We start from the raw sequence: 12,236 nt of genomic DNA on the forward strand, positions 1-12,236 counted from the left end.
TTTTTTTTTTTTTTTTTTTTTTTTTTTTTTTTTCCCGGCGGGGGTGGGGGAGAGGTGTTGCAGTTGGTACTCTGGCAAAGGGTGAGCAGTTTGCTGCAGTCGTCTGTGCTTTTACTTTTCCCATCATTATAAAGCGATACTTTCTTTCTGCCATCTCCACCATCATACATGATCTCGATGTCACATATGTGAATATATGCAAATGTATTTATTTTTTATCCGCTTCGGTCTCGACCCCCATAGCCCCCTTGCACCATAATTTGTTTGGAGGCATTTTGCTGCAATCAGCTATTTGGAAGGCTCCGGGGATCTGTGTGAGATGTTTACAAAGTAGCTGTGCCTTACAGCAGAATAAACAGAAGAGTGTGGAGGAGACGAGGGAAAAATATCTGCAGTACAGAGAGAGAGAGAGAGAGAGAGAGAGAGAGAGAGAGAGAGAGAAAGAGCGAAGCCACAGTTTTCTGCAAGCGCGGAGGGGGGCTGGAGCAGTACCTCATGCTCTGTGTGCGCCTGTGGTTTTCAGAGAAATACAAAACCAACACGTCGGGTTTTGGTTAACCACTTCCCTCGCTGCCACCACAGCCACAAAAAAAGGGGACGGGGGAGGATTGGGGGGGGGGGGGGGGGGCCAGGGGGACGAGGGGACGACGCGACACACGAGGCAGGCGCGGCTGTTCAGGGGAAATCTTGGCTCTTCTTGGATTGAGCTGTGCACCCGGTTTTGGTTTATTTATTCTGTGGTGGTTTTTTTTTTGTTTTGTTTTGTTTTTTTCTCTTTTCTTTCGTTCCTTTTCCGGGCTCGGGTAAAATGCCCGCTTTTGTGATGGGCATGGGCTCCCGCACGTGATGGAGCAGGGACTGGCACTGGGGAGAACCAGCACCAGTATGCGCGGAGCGGCGGCGGCGGAGTGGGGGAAGGAAAAAAAAAAAAGGGGGGAAAAAAAAAAAAAAAAGAAGGCAGAAGTAAAAAAGAAGCACCCCCCACCCCCACCCCGGCCGACAGTAAATCGGCTTCTCTGCAAAGCTGGGGCGGGGGCGGGAGAAGCGGGGGCTGGCGGCGGGAGGCGCCAGGGCTGCGCCCCCTCCCCGGGGAAAGGCCGCCGCCACCTCCCCGCACCCCGCCGCGCGGGGGCGGCCCCGTGGCCCTTTCGGACGCCCGGCAGGCGGCGCGGGGGGAGCGGGGGCGCCGGCAGCTCGACCTCCCCCCGCACCACACCACCCCCCCACCCCCCCCCACCCGGGGAAAACTTGGCCGCTTTCGGCGCCCGGCGTGGGGAGAGGAAGTTTGCGCGGCGGTGGCGGGGCGCGGCCAGGAGGTGGCGGTGTGGGCCCGCGTCCGCTGCAGCTGCTGCCGTCCCCGTCCCCGTCCCCCTCGATGCGGTGCCCAGAGTGGGCAGGACGCGAAGCGCGGAGGGAAGTTTGGCGGCCGGTTGTGGGAGCGGGGGGCTTGGGGGAGCGGTCTGGGGGGGGGGAGGGGGGGGTCCAAACGCCACAAAAGGCAGGCTGAGGTGCGAAGGCGCGCCGCGGTGCACCTGAAACGGCGGTCTAAACCTTTAAAGCCTTGGTGGTACAGGGAGTGGAGTAGCGGCGGATGTGGACGTTTAAACGATGGCTTTTTTTTTTTTTTTTTTTTTTTTTTCATGTGTAGGCTTTATGGGCGAACTGATGGCATGAATGCATACAAACGCTCAGATGGTTTGTATTTAAAAACAAGCCATCGCCACTAAACAAACAAGCAAACAAACAAAAACCTCTTTAATCATGACTGATCAGTGTTGAAAGCAAATTCTAGACTGACTTTTGTTTTTAAGTGATTATTAATGTTAGGGGTATACATGCATATTTTTAGAAGTAGGTGATTAGAAAGCAAAGCTCTGTTGGATGAATTTACAAGCAGTTTGACCGAAATGGAAATCTCTGGTATATTCTCTTCCTGAAACATAAATGTAACTGCCACCTTAAATATCTCCTATAAATGGAAGGGCAATAGTCCACATCCCATGGGACACAAATTAAGTTTATTAATTATTAGAAACACAAATATTTTGTTAGCACTAAATAAATAAACTTGTTTTCTGACACCATAAGAAAATAATGAATTACATCCATTAATTTTCATTTCTGGATGAAAGCACTACTTTGCTTTGTAGCGGTGAGCTGATTTTATATGTCTAATGAACCCTACATTTCATTTACTTACAAAACATGTATTTGACATTGCACCAATTAATAGCATCTATATAAACCTCTGTGTAGGTAATATGTGGATATGCAGGAAATTAGGAAATTTCTTTCTTTCTTTTTTTCTTCTGAGTAATGGGTTATATGCATTGTCTTATGAATCATATTTCAAATAAACATTAAAGACTGATAGCATGAAAACATGCCATGCAGTTTCTGGTAACTCAAACCCAGCAAGATGTATAATGGCATGGAATTTTCTGAGAATTTTTTTTTTTTTTTTTTTTTTTTGACCTACTTATTCTTAGCATCTTGAAATTATTATTCTTTTGTGTAATGGAACTGCTATTGCTCTTTATTCATATGCCTGTGTACTATATAGGTGCAATCATTGTTGGTATGCCGTATGCAAGTGCAGTTTATTAAGTGGCAGCAGATATTATAACTTAAATTCATTTTGGCGTCCAAAACATATTGGTCCTCGAGGATTCTGATTCATGTCTAGATTATTTATTTATTTTCCTTTGAATATAAACACCTTTTAGTCTGTATCTCTACTGTAAAGCATATATGTAGTCAAGAAAATACATTTTCTTCCTTCTACGTTTCTAGATGGAATGATTACTTGCCTGGTATTATTTTAAAGTGAAGTGCTGTATTACAAACATGTAGACTGTAAATACAAAAGTTCCTGATGATTTCTGTTTTTACATTTGATAAATATCTTGGTCTTAATAGGCATCCTTCAGATGAAGATCTGTCATGTAGAGATGAAGACATGAGGCAGAAAGAAAAGCTGTTTAACTAAAGCTTTGTATTATAGATATATAGAAACAAGGATTTGTTTCGCTTTTTTTTTTTTTTTTTAACAAAAGAGTAATTCAAGGAACATTTACTGACTGCTGCATAGAGGTTTGCACATTTGTTTCTGACAGGTTCTCAATACAGCCTCCTCTTGGCCTTTCAAACACGCATGCTGCTATTTGATGGCTGAATCACATAGTGTAAAGAACAGCTCCACCTGGGTAGGACAGGAATAAGCATCATGCTATAACCAGCATATAATTTAGTCATTCTGTCACTTGAAAACTTGTCATCAAGATTCAACATCTCTTCAGCATGAGTAAGATTGGTTAGTTATGTGCACTGGATTATAAATTTGTGAGCCTTAAAAAAAAATCCTAGTAAAACCAAAACATAAACATGAGCTGCAAAAATCAATATAAGGCTCTCATCTCCAACTGCAGCTATCCTCTGTCACAGTTCAGCTCAGGTACACTCAAGAAATGTTTGTAAAGCATTTATGTTGTGAGCCATTTCGATCCCCACATCTGACAGGGTTATGTATTCATCTCTGTCACTTTTTAATAGTTCTCTAGTTCTCATTGTATTTGTTTTAGAAGTCCTCAGATTGGATTTGGAAAAAAAAAAAAAAAAAAAGCCACACAAGAGAAGGCATTGCTGTCAATAGAGGACAAAATAGGTTTATTGGTAATACTCTTGCAAAGTTACTTTAATTGAAATGAAGCACAATGTTATTCAACTTTTCAGAACTTGAAATGGATTTAAGGTTAGAGAAAAGAAAATTGAAAATACAGTTAATAAACTGCTTGTAGTGAGTGGATTCAAAGGGTAGAAAATTATTCTGAAGATATTACATTTAAGCTCTCTTTATACCATGTAAACTAGGAGCAATTCTTTCTGGATATTGTCGTTAAAAGTAAGATGTATATGACCCAGAGATACTTTATGTTTTGCATGCACAACTCGTGTGAGAATAGAAGCGGCCCTTCTAGAAGATGGCTTTTTATGTGAGATCTGCAGTGAAGCTTTACCACAAGCATGGCTAATTCAAACCAAATGCATTACCACATGCTGGAGTGATCCCTAGCTAAGAATGATCAGGTCTCTACTGTAATAATCTAAAAATAAATTGTAGTCACTGATGTCATAATGTATAATTCTTTCTTTCTGCTGTCTTCTGTGCTGAGCCCACACACCACTTAGTGTCATAGGATGTATTTTGGTAAGTGCATACCACTGACTAGCTTCAATTGAGGGTTAGGACTTCTCCATGCTTGTCTTTCTTCTGTTGTTTATGTATTCACTGAGACTTGCAACTTGATGGGGAAGTTTAGCCTTTCAAGACATAAGCTTTGAAAGTGGCATTTTTTTTTTAGGAAAAATATTTGATTTTTTGTTGATAAATATATAAAAAATTATATCTGAAAACATGAGTACTGCATAACAGTCACTATTTTCTCTTATTCGTATAGCTTCATTTAAAAGTATTCATTTTTACTGTTTGCAGAGGGACTATTTTTAAATATTGCAGAGATTGTAACAGAATCATATTAAAGATTATTTCTTTTAATGTAACAATAAAGGATTTGTGCAATATAATGTTTGTTTCTTTCCTTTGATTAGTCAACATCCAATTATATTTACTTCTGAAGTAGCTGATTTGATTTCTTATGTAGAATGAATTAAAACATTTTTATTTACTTTTATTTGATTTTTTAATATAATGAATATAATGAAAAATATTTTTGAGTTTTAATTACACAAATCATTGAGACTAAGCCACTTGAATATTTCACCGTAATGGATGATAGATGAAACGTGTAAGACTGTGGTGTTATGTTTTGATGGCAGTAAACTTCTAATACTATATTTCAGATTGGCATTTGTTGAATGCAGTAGACAAAAATAGGTAGCCTACTGCTTCTCAGTACAAATTATTTCAGAGGTAAGGCATTTCCTTTTTTTCTCCAAGTGCAGGTAGCCACTGTCATTTAAAAGAAGTCTACTACAGCCAGAAATGGAAGAGAAAAATCATAAACAGTCATTTGTGTCCCAAAGTGTTGCTTGAAGTAGTCTAATGGCTTGATTATTTTGAAAATACTTATTGCTTTAGTGCCTGCGTCGGTTACAGGCCCAATACAGACCTGGAAGGAACCAAATTTCAAACTGTTGGTACTGTGCTCTGTACTTTTTCTATCAAGTTCATGGTCCTGGTACGACTGACCAGCCGTGTCGATCAGTGCCATCATGTGGTGATGTTGTGATATCATTGCCAGGCATCTCTGGGTTGGTGATCAAGATTCTTTAGAAGCTTCTTAAAGTTAGTTTTGGACTCTTAGTGAAAAATAGACAAGTAAATGGCAACAAGGATTCCTTCTCCAAAACTGTTTAGAACTGTTACGAAGTGAGCTCAAATTGCTTACTTTTTCTATAACAAGATTTCTTTTAAGCTTTTGAGCACTGTTGAAATAGAAGTGGCCAAACTTTAATAACTCTTCTGTTTGGTATTTTTATTATGACTTTTTTTCCTCCAAGGCAGTCTGTGCTGTAATAATCTCCAATTTTTTTATATTTTTTTTATTTTTTTCAAATAAACAAACAATACATTATATGTCATACTTTTGCACTGTGATTTTGAAATATAGAATTTGGAATGGAACCATATTATTTGTGTTTATTTCTATGTATTCATTTTATACGGACATTTTACAATTAGATTTTATACTTTTTTACTTTTTTTTTTTTTCTACAGCTACTTGCAAAGTACTTGTAGCAACCAGTTTTTCTTCTATTAAATAATCTGTATTGCAGACATTACACAGAACTCTGATATTAAAAATTGGAGCAGGCAATTACTTAAAATTTGTCAATAATATAATGATGGTTTTTTGGTTGCTGTTTTTTTTTTTTTTTTTTTTCTGAATATATTTCATATATATATTACTTATTCTCTACTATATTTATAATTCTCCACAAATCTATATCCCATATCTGTGAAATATCTCTTTCAAGTACTTGGGCATATATAGACTTGCTACAAAAAATAAAAATAAAAATTATATAGGAAATGTACTTATAATTTGACATATGATCTACCTTTTTTGATTTGCTGAGAAAAATTTCCAGATGTCATTTTGAATAATAATAATAAAAAATCAGTATTTTTTTCATGTGGGACCATATAAGATCTAGGGTATATACAATCTAATGCACAATAGATTTTTGATCATTTTCTCACTGGATGTAACATAGACCATTAACATTAACAGACTCATGTAACAGGACCAAAGTTAACAGACCATTAACAGGTTAGTGTTATGGGACCAAGGCTTGTTGGATTCAGTGCAAAGATTTCTGTTGATTTCAAAAGGCTTTTTGTTACACCCTATGAGTAGCTGGCATTTGGATAAAGTATGTATGTAGTATTTGCATAAGACTGTAAATGTCATACAGCTTACAAGAACATGTTAAGTTCTTCTGATAAAACTGTTTTATCTGAAAAATAATTTTAAAAAAATCAGTACGATATATGAAATTATGTAACTCCATCTCTTCTTTGAAGAGCTTTTACATGTGCAGATGATTATATACACTAGAAAAGTATAATAGACGATGTGGGAGCATGTACTGTCTCAACTCTTGTTCTGTTGGTGACTGTGTTTATAAAGACAAATGGTTGCACAGACTTGATATTTTCTATGATTTCTTCCTGAAGTTTCCTGGATTTATTTTTCAACAGAAGCTGTGTACCTGTTGGTAATTAAAATGATTAAGTACAAAAATCCAATTTGTACAGGGGTTCTCAATATCTGTGTATGTGCTAAAGAGGCTTTTTTTTTTTTTTTTTTTTTTTTTCTCTCCTTATCTCCCTACTACCTTTGTCATACTATTATAGTATGTTATATCCCTGGATTTTAAGTTGTGCTGTTTCTACATTAGAGATTTCAGTATTATTTTATAGGATACTCTGAGAAAAATAAATGAATAAATAAATAATAATAATAAAAAAACTCACCTTGATTCCAGAGGAATATTGGAAGAGGAGGTGATACCCTTGTGAATCATTGGTACATCTGCCATTACCAAAACACTCTGAAACTAGTAATGAATAGGACTATTTCTGTATTTTATGGGATGTCTCAGGCATAAGCAAAAGAATTGCAGCAACACTGAAATGTGATGGGCAGCCATAAGCAGCAACTAGTGAGTTATCCTTGTATTAGATGTTCCCTTCACCCAAAATTTAAAGCAGATGGTTCAGTCAAGTACTTCAGGACAGCATTCATCAGATAGAGCATTGCATCTCATAGAGCATTGCATCTCAGTCAAGTACGTAGTCACTGATTTGTTGGTTGGAGTCTCCCAAGCCAAAAATATCTCTATCAATAATGTAATTATTGAAATCTCTTCCTGCTGCATTTTACATCATCTACATGAAAGCAAAGATAAGTTCTCAATACACAATGCATTGAGGGGAAGTAGAACTTTCTGCAAAATATGCACAGATTGACAGATGAGCTGTGGTGCCCAAGGCTGTGAATTTGTTTAACACAGCCAGCAGCAGGTCTGCTACTGAAATTAGAGTTGTTCAGTGTGTGTAGTTTCCAATCTGCAGGTGGTGAATTATGGGGCAGATGATGCAGATCCACTGGTTTTGACATATGAAATATTAGTATTTATTGAAACTGGATATTAACCTTGGATCTGGAAGTCATCTCTTCAGGTAAGATGCAGCATATTAATTTCATGTTCATTGTAATAATACTTTGATCAGGTGCAGAAGTTATAGTGGAAAGGTGGATGTATTGGTTCTATCTAAAGAGGTTAGTTATTAAGAAAACATTACATTTTTAATGTTGCGTTTGTTAAGACTTTCTTTTTCTCAAGACCTTGTATATGAACTGTGCTTGAATTATGACTTTTTTAAAAAAATGCTTAGAGTTTATATCAGTTTGATGCCATCTTTACATATAGATAACATTTCAAATACAGTGCTTTAGGAATTTGGTAATGCAGGTCAGGTGGCACAAGAATACCGTAAATTTAAAGAGACAGTAAGACTCATATAATCATTAAGGTTAGAAAAGACCTTCAAGATCATCTGATCCAACCATCCCCTACCACCAGTATCGCCCACTAAACCATGTCCTTAAGCATCATGTCCAACCTTTCCTAGAACACCCCCAGGGACGGTGACACTGACCTTTGAGGAACACCACTCATGACCAGTAACCAGCTAGATTTCACTCCATTCACCACCACGTTCTGGGCCCAGCCATCCAGCCAGCTTTAACTCAGCAAAGAGTGTACCTGTCCAAGCCGTGGGCTGCCAGCTTCTCCAGTTTACAGGACTGTGAAAGACATTCTGCAATGATTTTTCTGTCCTGATCTGGTACAGAGGTGTGATGTTACTGAAATGCAATGAGTTATTGGTGTAGTAAGCTTGTAGCACTATCCTACATTGACTTGCCATGGTCATGGAGTAAACTGCAAGTATAAGTGAAAGTAGCTGTCTATGAGAAGAGATGGCCCATTTTCATTTGTGCTGTAATATAGCAATTTGATATTTCTCGGAATGATCAGTCTGAATTCTCTATTCTCTATTTACTTTAGAAAAAAAATGTTCTAGCAAATTGTCCTCCTGCTTAAATCTATCTTGTCTAAGAGTTTTGACTCTCGAAAATGAAATTAGAACATGTAGTTACAATCTTTCATTTTCCGTGTTTATGCTTTACCTACAAATATTCTGTTTTCTTTCTTTTCTCTTAAGTTTTTAATTTGTCTTGGTATCCCAGATCCCTCGCAAGGCTTTCTTCCATTTATGACTTATTAAAGGTGTAACAATGGTCCACATGATGGTGGCAGCTTCAATAGCTAGAGCAAAAAACTGTTTTCTCTTGAGTGATTTGTATTCATATTTCTGATATGCTGAATTTGAGTGCCTTTTTGTAAAGGGTTTCTTGTTCTGGCATTAGAAATTACATTAACAATATAGAAGTTACACAAGCAATGCTGAGAGAACACAAGATGGGAGCAATTGTAATAGTGGTGGTGTGCTGAATTCTCTTAGCTATCAGATAAGAATGGAAAGCTAAGTAACTCTTGAACTTGGTATATGAGTTATGATCACTGGACCATAACACTTCACAGAAACACCTTTCTATAGTAGATTTTAGTTTCTGTTTGCCCCTGGAGAGTTACTACTTGGCTAGGCTTGATATTTCACTGCTTTCTGAAGCCAGTTAGCCATGTTACCAAATAGTAAGCTGTTTTGCTGCTGTTTGTTTGTTTGTTTTGTTTTATTTTGTTTTGTTTTCACATGGAATTGTACTGAGGTTGGAGAAGATACTGTCTGGAGCAAGAAGAGTCAATAAGGGTGGTGAAGTAATGATTGAATTCCTTTTTGGAAGAAAATTCAACAGCAATGGTGGCATATTTAACACCACTTCTACCTCTTAAGACCTGAAAGCTAAGCAGTGAATGGAATAATTATGTGTAAGATGAAGAGACTTCATATTCTAATTTTTTCCTTTCCCTCTGTGCAAGATAAGGGATGTTTCTCAAATGACACCCATTCCTCCCTCTCTCCCCACCCCAAATTCCTAGTCTGGTTTGGTATTTATCCTTCTCATACTTCGTATTGCCTCAAGATGCCCTTCCTAGTCAGAATCTATAAACATACACTGAGTTGCGAACAGATTAGCAGTTTCAAAGAAAGGTTAACATTGAATAGGATTTTCATAGAAAAAGAAGAATGAGATAAGAGGGAATGAGGTAAGAAGTAAGTTGCCATTGGGGGTAGATTCTCAAAACAAATACAGGACACTCACTAAAGAAAGACTGAGAATGTAAGGAAAGTGTAGGAATGAGGGGATGAAAAATAGGGACAGTAGAGATACTAGAGCAGGGAAAGTAGAATAGTGAGAGCAATGATAGTTAATGTTCTGGAGAGCCTGTAGTAGTAAGATATCAGTCAAGACAGACTTAAAAGAGGGATGTTTTGGAAGATCAGAGTTAGGTTTTGTCTGAGGGGGCGCAATATACTAGAAACAGGTTCACTGTATGGATAAGAATGAATATATAATTCTCAGTATCAACATCACTCTACAGGGGTATAGATTGTACTCTTTGAAAGAAAGTCTATTTTCTTCTTAATTATCTTTTAAAATATTTTTTCTCCAAATAAAACTGGGTATGAAGGGGGATGGGGTGGGAAAAGAGGCTTGATAGAGATCAGCCTATGGGAGCAGTTCCAGGGTTGTGGGTGAGGGCAATAGCACAGCTGAAGTGCATCTACACCAATGCACATAGCATGGGCAACAAACAGGAGGGTCTGGAAGCCATTAATTGGCAGGCAAACTGAGGCCTAGTTGCCATCACTGAAACATGGTGGTACCAGTCCCATGACTGGAGAGCTGCAATGGATGGCTACAAGCTCTTCAGAAGGGACAGGGACCTAAGGAGGTGTGGTGGCATGGCTCTCTGTTTTAGAGAGTGTTTCGTTACTGTTGAGCTCAGGGTTAGGAATGATAAGGTAGCGTTCCTATGGATAAGGATCAGGGGGTTGGCCAACAAGGTGGGCATCCTAGTGGGGGTCTGTTATAGACCACCAAACCAGGATGAAGAGATGGATGAGGTGTTCTATAAGCAGCTGGCAGAAGTCCCTCAGTCACCAGTGCTTGTTCTCCTGGGTACTTTAACTTCCCAGACATATGCTGGAAATAAAATACAGCCCTGAGGAAGCAGTCTAGAAGGTTCCTGGAGTGTGTGGAAGACTGCTTCCTGACTCAGGTGGTTAGTGAGCCTGCCAGAGGGGGTACCCTGCTAGACCTGCTGTTCACAAACAGAGAAGGACTGGTGGGAGATGTGGTGGTAGGCAGTTGTCTTGGGCAGAGTGACCATGACATGGTAGAATTCTCTATCCTTGGTAGAGTCATGGAGGGGGGGAGGGTCACTAAAACTGCTATCTTGGACTTCCAGATGGTCTCTTGGGAGTCAGTCCTGAAGGGCAGAGGGGTCCAGGAAGGCAGGATGCTCCTCAAGAAGGAAGTCGTAAAGCACAGGAGCAGGCTGTCCCCTGGTTCATCCCCATAAGATGAACCGGTGGGGCATGGCTGAACAGGGAACTTTTGCTGAGTGTCCAGGAGAAAAAGGGACAGGAAACTTGGGGAGAGTACAAGGAAGTTGCCAGAATTTGCAGAGAAAAAAATCAGGAAGGAAAAGCCCAGTATGAGCTCAGCCTGGCCACTATAGAATCATAGAATCATAGAATCATAGAATATCCTGAGTTGGAAGGGACCCTTAAGGATCATCAAGTCCAACTCTTGACACCGCACAGGTCTACCCAAAAGTTCAGACCATGTGACTAAGTGCACAGTCCAATCTCTTCTTAAATTCAGACAGGCTCGGTGCAGTGACAACTTCCCTGGGGAGCCTGTTCCAGTGTGCAACCACCCTCTCTGTGAAGAACCCCCTCCTGATGTCAAGCCTAAATTTCCCCTGCCTCAGCTTAACCCCGTTCCCGCGGGTCCTGTCACTGGTGTTAATGGAGAAAAGGTCTCCTGTCTCTCGACACCCTCTTACGAGGAAGTTGTAGACTGTGATGAGGTCTCCTCTCAGCCTCCTCTTCTCCAGGCTGAACAGGCCCAGTGACCTCAGCCGTTCTTCGTACGTCTTCCCCTCCAGGCCTATCACCATCTTTGTAGCCCTCCTCTGGACACTCTCCAACAGTTTCATGTCCTTTTTATACTGTGGTGCCCAGAACTGCACACAGTACTCGAGGTGAGGCCGCACCAGCGCAGAGTAGAGCGGGACAATCACCTCCCTTGACCTACTAGCGATGCCGTGCTTGATGCACCCCAGGACACGGTTGGCCCTCCTGGCTGCCAGGGCACACTGCTGGCTCATATTCAACTTGCTGTCTACCACGACCCCCAGATCCCTCTCTTCTAGGCTGCTCTCCAGCGTCTCATCGCCCAGTCTGTACGTGCAGCCAGGGTTTCCCCGTCCCAGGTGCAGGACCCGGCACTTGCTCTTATTGAACTTCATACGGTTGGTGATCGCCCAGCTCTCCAACCTATCCAGATCCCTCTGCAAGGCCTTTCCACACTCATTCGAGTCCACGACTCCTCCAAGTTTGGTGTCATCAGCAAAATTGCTCAAAATACCTTCTATTCCTACATCCAGATCGTTTATAAAAATATCGAAAAGTACCGGCCCTAAAATGGAGCCTTGAGGGACCCCACTAGTGA

At 40.0% G+C, this 12,236-nt stretch overlaps 1 protein-coding gene across 2 annotated transcripts in view; it reads left to right on the forward strand.

The window, feature by feature from the left end:
- NLGN4X (neuroligin 4 X-linked) overlaps positions 1-12,236 on the forward strand; it is a 204,395-nt gene that overhangs the window by 558 nt on the left and 191,601 nt on the right. The gene's annotated exons all lie outside the window — the stretch shown is intronic.

The sequence above is a fragment of the Oxyura jamaicensis genome, chromosome 1, assembly GCF_011077185.1.
Source record: "Oxyura jamaicensis isolate SHBP4307 breed ruddy duck chromosome 1, BPBGC_Ojam_1.0, whole genome shotgun sequence".
Classification (NCBI taxonomy): Eukaryota; Metazoa; Chordata; class Aves; order Anseriformes; family Anatidae; genus Oxyura; species Oxyura jamaicensis.